The 6,728-nt window shown below is 52.3% G+C and overlaps 1 protein-coding gene across 2 annotated transcripts in view; it reads right to left on the reverse strand.

Annotated features, from left to right (window-relative positions):
* The window catches only part of SCAF1 (SR-related CTD associated factor 1), a 72,811-nt gene extending 72,135 nt beyond the window's left edge, over positions 1–676 (reverse strand). Inside the window, exon 1 of one of the 2 annotated variants that reach the window (XM_082273220.1) lies at positions 522–676. The gene's annotated coding sequence lies outside the window, so the exon portion shown is untranslated. Of the gene's footprint in view, positions 1–395 lie in introns of both variants that reach the window. The other variant, XM_082273221.1, reaches the window with a different exon arrangement.
* Positions 677–6,728: the final 6,052 nt, after the last annotated feature.

Below are 6,728 nucleotides of genomic sequence, written 5' to 3' on the forward strand. Positions count from 1 at the left end.
GGAAGGGGCCGGTGACCCCAGAGATACAATGTACAACCATCATGGCTGCTCAGAGCAGGGGACATCTGATCCTGGGGGAGAGAGGTGATGACAGACAGACAGGACACCCATTGCATATAAAGTAATGATCAATAATAGGAGATGTCACCTCTTCTAGGACACTGGTGTCACCCACATCCGTAGATTACAGTGCAATCCTCAGATCTGCACACACAGACCTATATCTTTCATATGCATACAGGCCCCCGGGTCCCCGGATGTTGCTGTCATACAATGCCCTCTGATCAGCGAGCCATGTCATCTGTATACTGTACCCCGGCCCCCCCCACTATACAGGATATAACGGAGATGCGCCATATACACACAGCCGGCTCCCCGGCCTTTCTCTCTCTCACCTCTCCCTCCTCCGCTTCTCCCCCCTCAGAGCTGTGTCAGTCCGGCCTTGTACTGGACTTCCTCCCTTCCCCAGCCGCTCTACAACAATAGGCTCCGTCCCGTCCCTCCAGCAGCCGCCATCTTACCCCGCTGCTCCAGGGGCTCCTAGCAGTCACAAAGCATGCTGGGCCTTGTAGTTCCGTGCCGCACACCTCCGCTGCGTAGTCCGGAAAGCCTCGGCCGCTGGGCGTACTACAGCTCCCACAGTGCACCGCGGCCCTGCGTACGCTACCGGCTTACGCACAGGCGTAGGGGGTGACGGGAGGTGTAGTTTGGGGTAGAGGAAGGAGAGGATTGGGTTGCGGCTGGGCGGGGGGCTGGACGTACTGCTGCTCCCACAATGCACCGCCGTGGGGCGGATATGAGTCATGGCTCATCAATGATGGCTCAGTCAGGGTTATAGTGGACAGAGGAAGGAGCAGGGGGTTGTGCTGTGTGGACTCCCAGGCTGGGCATACACTGTGTCATCACACTGTACAATCTTCCTGAGATTTACCAAAACTCTGTCATAGGGGAACACACCTAAACAATCCAGGCAGACAGGCCTTTGCACTATATAGTTGGGTAGACTTACAGGAGGATTATATAGTGCAGTGCTTCTCAAACTTGTTTAAGTCAAGGCACCCTTTAAAAATATGGACAATCTTGAGGCACCTTCCAAAAATATGGACAATTTATAGGCACCCTCCAAAAATATGGACAATCTCGAGGCACCCTCCAAAAATATGGACAATCTCGAGGCACCCTCCAAAAATATGGACAATCATGAGGCGCCCTTTAAAAATATGGACAATCATGAGGCACCCTCCAAAAATATGGACTATCTTGAGGCACCCTTTAACCGCTTGCCGTCTGCTCACTAGAGCTGTACTGCGGCAAAGTGGCTCTTGTGGGTCTGGCGACGTAGACCTACGTCGGCAGACACTCCCCCTTCTCGGCGGCACGCGTGCGCCGCCGGAGCCTCGCTCCCGCTGTATTCAGTCACAGCGGGAGTCGGGACAGGGGAGGAGCCTCCTCTTCCTCGATCATCGGGGATCTAGTGTGGAGATCCGCCTGCTTGTGTAAACAGAGCGGGCGGATCTCCTAAGTGACAGGCAGTGACAGATTGCAGGGTTCAGCATAGCTGAACCTGCGATCTGTCCCTGTGTCACTCAGTCACCTCCCCCCACACATGTCAGTAAGCACCAGGCATACATTAACCCCTCCCTCTCCAATAAAATTAACCCCTTCCATCCCAGTGTCATTTTTACAGTAACAGTGCATATTTATAGCACTGATTACTGTAGTAATGTCACTGGTACCCCCAAAAGTGTCAAAAATGCAAGTCAAGGGTCCGATCTGTCCGCCGTAATGTCGCAGTCCCGCAAAAAAAATCGCAGATCGCCGCCATTACTCGTTAAAAAAAAAACACCAAGGGGGCGTGGCCTGGAGCGGCATGAAGTAGGAAGCTAGTGCACGGAGCTCCGCCGGCTGTTTATCCTATTGACCCGTTTATCCTGCATCCCGGACCCTACTTTTTGGCTCTACAGCTTCCTACCGGTGTCCTGACGCCCCAGGTACCATGTCACCGCCGAAGAAGCCCACAGACACCGTAGCGAAGCTCGATAAGTTCCGCCGTCAGGAGAAGGACAGTGCTGCCCAAGATGGCGCCGAGGCGGGAGCGGGGGGGAGCGTGGTGGCTGCAGACACTACCCGTGTCTTAGATGCTATCTCTGTATGCCAAGCCTCCCTTACGGCGAAGATTGAGGAAGTTAAGATGGACATATCCCTGCTCCGCCAGGACCAGCAGAAGCTGCGGGAACGGGTAGACGAGACCGAACACAGGATCAGTGGTGTGGAAGATTCCCTGCCCCCCCTGCAGCATGTCTCTGATCGCCTCCAACTTCAGGTGAGCCAGCTATTAGTCAAGCAGGATGACACGGAAAATCGTCTGAGACGCTGTAACATCAGACTGATTGGGCTACCTGAGGGGGCTGAGGGCAGGGACCCGGCTGATTTTTTGGAACGTCTACTGACCGATACTTATGGCCGGGAGGCCTTCTCCCCCACATTCACTGTTGAACGTGCCCACCGTTTGTCAGGGAAGCCCCCCCCTCAGGGGGCACCTGCCCGCACCTTTATTGCCAAGATGCTTAACTACAGGGATAGAGACACCATTCTGCGTTTGAACAGGGAAAAGGGCAATATCCCCTTCGGGAACGGGAGGATCGCTATCTTCCCCGATTTCTCGGCCGAAGTACAGAAGAAACGCAAGACCTTTCTGGAGGCCAAGCGCAGACTTCGCGTCAAGAATATCAAATATGCAATGCTATTCCCTGCCCGCCTGCGGGTTGAAGGGGAGGGGAAAGTGCAATTTTTTGATGATCCTGAGGCTGTCATATCATGGTTGGAACGCCTGGACACTCGGAACTGAACTCCTCTCCAGCAAGATTTTTTCCCCTGATGCCTGCAAGTAACTGATCTCTACACAATATCCCTATGCTGCTTATTGGTCTACGGTATGGAGGGAGGCTCTGCACCTCCATCTGCGGAGTGGCTGTGAATTTACTGGCTTGAATGGACATGCCTCACTTATTCACCCTCCGGCCACCTGTCATCTCTCAGTTTTTTTTTCCTCAGTCTGGAGGAGGACCTTGCTGTCCTCACTGGCCACGCGTTTGCCTCCTATGCCTGCATTCTCCCTCCATGCCTACCTCCTGATCCCTGTTATCTCTTCCTCTCTCGTCTATCTCTGACTTCTCTACATTTTTCTTAGATGTCCTGGGTTATCCTTCCGGATGCTACTATCCGTGACTATGGCCGGCGAGCCCTGGTCTATTTTTTTTTCTCTTCCCCCTTTTTTTTCTCTCTCGTCTCTTCTTTTACCGTACATGTTTCCCCTTCTGTTTCCCCTTCCCTTTTTCCCCTCCTCTCTGCTGATTTTCTGTCTCTCTGTGGTTTTAGGATGTATTTCTTCCCCCCCTTACCCCTTTTCCTCTCTTCTTCTTGTCTCTGTGTTTCTCTCTGGTTCTCTAGTATTTTCCTACGCTTGTGCTTTGCTACCCAGCGAAGTTTCGCCCGCAGGCTCTGTGACTGACAGAGCTGCGCACCAACCACCCCTCCACTGTCTGTGTGGTCAGTGGGGGCCTATGCTCAGGTTGTTGTTTTTCTGGGCCAAATACTGGACCTGCTTGTCCCATTTATTTTTGTGCTGTTTTTATTTTTCTATATTTTGCAGGTCCGGTCTTTGCTGTGGTTGGACTGGGAAATGGAATGCCCGCACATGTTTGGGTTGGTGCAGGGCGGGGTGGGGGGTGTTGTTGTTTTCTTTATTGTTCACATTTGTTTTATTTCTATGGGAATGTATATTGAATATTCTGGTGTGTTCTTTATGTGTGGATGCACTATCTCAGGATTAGTCAAATGCCTGCCTGACCGAGGCTACCCATTTAATGCACTTTCTGAACCTTATTATGTCACGTCGAACGGAACCCCCGGGGCTCCTGTGTTACCTATCTCTCCTAGTACCTGATGGCTCAACTTAAATTTCTTACTTGGAACGTCCGGGGATTGGGCGATAGAATTAAACGATCTGCGGTGTTTGCCTATCTTAAGGGCCAACGTGCGGATGTGGTGGTACTGGTGGATACCCATCTGGAGGGCCGTCTCCAGATGGCGCTCCGACGCCCGTGGATCGGCTGGACGTTCCACTCCATGTTTACTTCCCATTCCCGGGGAGTGGCGATTTTAGTGGCCAAATCGGTACAGTTTGAGCTTCGGGGATCCCTAGTAGACCCTCAGGGTAGATATGTTTTTCTTTCTGTGTTGCTATGTGGAGAGCCCTTCCTGCTCATGGCGTTTTATGTGCCCCCCCCTTTCTCGTCCACTATCCTCACCGAAGGCCTTGACTTCATGTTATCTAACCCCCATACTCCTGTGATTTGGTTGGGCGACTTCAATAATACCTTGAACCCCTCCCTTGACAGATTACACACGACGGCTCCGACGTCCCCCCTGCCTACCACGACCAGATTTGCTAGACTGTTGACAGAATTTACCTCTTTGACTCCTGGAGAGCCAGGTATCCTGACAGACGGGCCTACTCCTGTTACTCCTCTGCTCGTCAGTCCATGTCTCGTATAGACTTCATATTGGTCTCCCCCTCCCTCCTCCCACGTTTGATGGATGTTGGGTTTTCGGCTCGTGGGCTATCAGACCACTGCCCCTATTGGGTGCGGATTGGCTTTGGCTGTAAACGCCCCCTCCCAGCGTGGAGGCTCAACCCTCATTGGCTTGGGCTTCTCCCAGTGGAGGCGGATCTGGCATCGGTTTGGCGACAGTTTTTTGCAGACAATGCCCACTCTGCGTCCGCGTCAGTGGTCTGGGAAACGTTCAAAATCCATGTCCGGTCTCACTTGACAACTACAATTAACAAGCTCAAATCCGACTCTTCGGAGAGCTATCGTAGGGCCCTGAGCAATCTGTCCGTGGCGGAGCAGGCCTTTCAGGTGGCTCCTACGCAGGAGGGAGCTGCACAGTATAAACTAGCCACTAGAGTGGTGACACAGTTGGAGTATGATAGGGCCCGCAGGAAGCTGTTTTTCCAGAAACAGAAGTTATTTGAAAACGGGGAGCGTGCGGGTAAGCTCCTGGCTTATTTGGTTCATTGTGAGGATAGGCCCCCTGTGGTGATTCGCTTGTTTTCCGCGCAGGGAACCCTAGTTACTGACCCAAAACTGGTGGCGGACGCCTTCCGGGCATTTTTTCAGGATCTCTATACTTCCACGGCCCCGACGGATGATTCTCTCATGGACACCTTTTTGGCCTCTGTGACCTTTCCTCAATTGACTGCCGAGCAGGTTGGGTCCTTGGAGGCCCCGCTCAAGGTGGAGGAGGTCTCGGAGGCCATAGCACAGTTCTCAAGGGCTAAGTTGCCTGGATGGACTCCGGATAGAATTCTATTCTATGTATGTTGAAGACCTTGCCCCACGCCTGTTAGCGTTGTTTGAGGATATCTTTCAGACATCTTCCCTACCCCCGTCCATGCGAGAGGCTCTGGTGGTTCTGATACCCAAGCCTGGTAAGGATCCGCAGCGACCTGAGTCCTACAGGCCGATATCTCTCCTCCAGGTAGACGTTAAGATTCTGGCAAAAATATTGTCTACTCGAGTCAACAAGATTATTCTCTCCTTAATACACACTGACCAATCGGGCTTTATGCCTGGCCGAAATACTTCATTCAACCTACGAAGGCTATTCATGAATTTACAGGCCACTCATGACAATGTGGGAGCCAGGGTAGTTGTGTCCTTAGACACGGCCAAGGCCTTTGATTCTGTGGAATGGGGATTTCTATGGATATGCTTGGAATGCTATGGCTTTGGCCCGCGGTTTATCCGCTGGGTGCAGGTTCTCTACCAGGCCCCGGTGGCTAGGGTGCTGGCCAACGGCTGGACGTCTGATAGTTTCCCTCTGAGTAGAGGGACGCGCCAGGGCTGTCCGCTGTCACCGCTATTGTATGCACTGGTCGCCGAACCTCTGGCTATTGCTATTAGGGATCACCCAGGTATCAGGGGTCTCCGCGCTGGGCCCCTGGAGGAGAAAATCAGTATGTATGCTGACGATACGTTGCTGTTTCTCGCTGACCCGGGGCCCTCGTTGAATACTGCACTCTCCCTGATTGGTCGATATGGCCAGTTCTCTGGTCTGAAGATCAACTGGGACAAGTCCCAGATATTACCTATTGATGATATTTCATCATTCCCTTCTAATCCCGAGTTTCCCTTGTGCAGAGTAGATCGCATTAAATACCTGGGGATTCAGGTCACGGTGAGGCCGACAGACTATGTTTCAGACAACTTGTTACCCCTCCTTACTATGGTTAAAGCGAGGACTCAGACGTGGACTAGACTACCGCTGGGGGTGATGGGTCGAGTTAACCTGATAAAAATGGTGTTGCTTCCTAAATTGCTCTATGTATTGTGGCATTCCCCAATTTATCTTCCGCTCCGCTATTTTCTCCGGCTGGAGTCTCTCCTCAAACCGTTTGTCTGGGGAGCCTCCAGGCACAAGCTGTCCTGGCGGAAGAACGCTACCAACCTGGGTGGGTTGGCTCTCCCTGATTTTAACTTATATTATATTGCGGCGCAATTATCCCATTTTTTCCATTATAATTCCTCTGACAGGGATAGTTTTCTGGCACTCCTGGCACCGACTCGGACCCATGCACTCACAGATCCCCTTTCTCTTATTGTCTCCGGGATTCGGGGGGGCGGATCACAGGGATGATCGGGCATCGATGCTATACCAATATA

This window comes from Pelophylax lessonae (genome assembly GCF_965119305.1).
Source record: "Pelophylax lessonae genome assembly, chromosome: 12".
Taxonomy (NCBI): domain Eukaryota; kingdom Metazoa; phylum Chordata; class Amphibia; order Anura; family Ranidae; genus Pelophylax; species Pelophylax lessonae.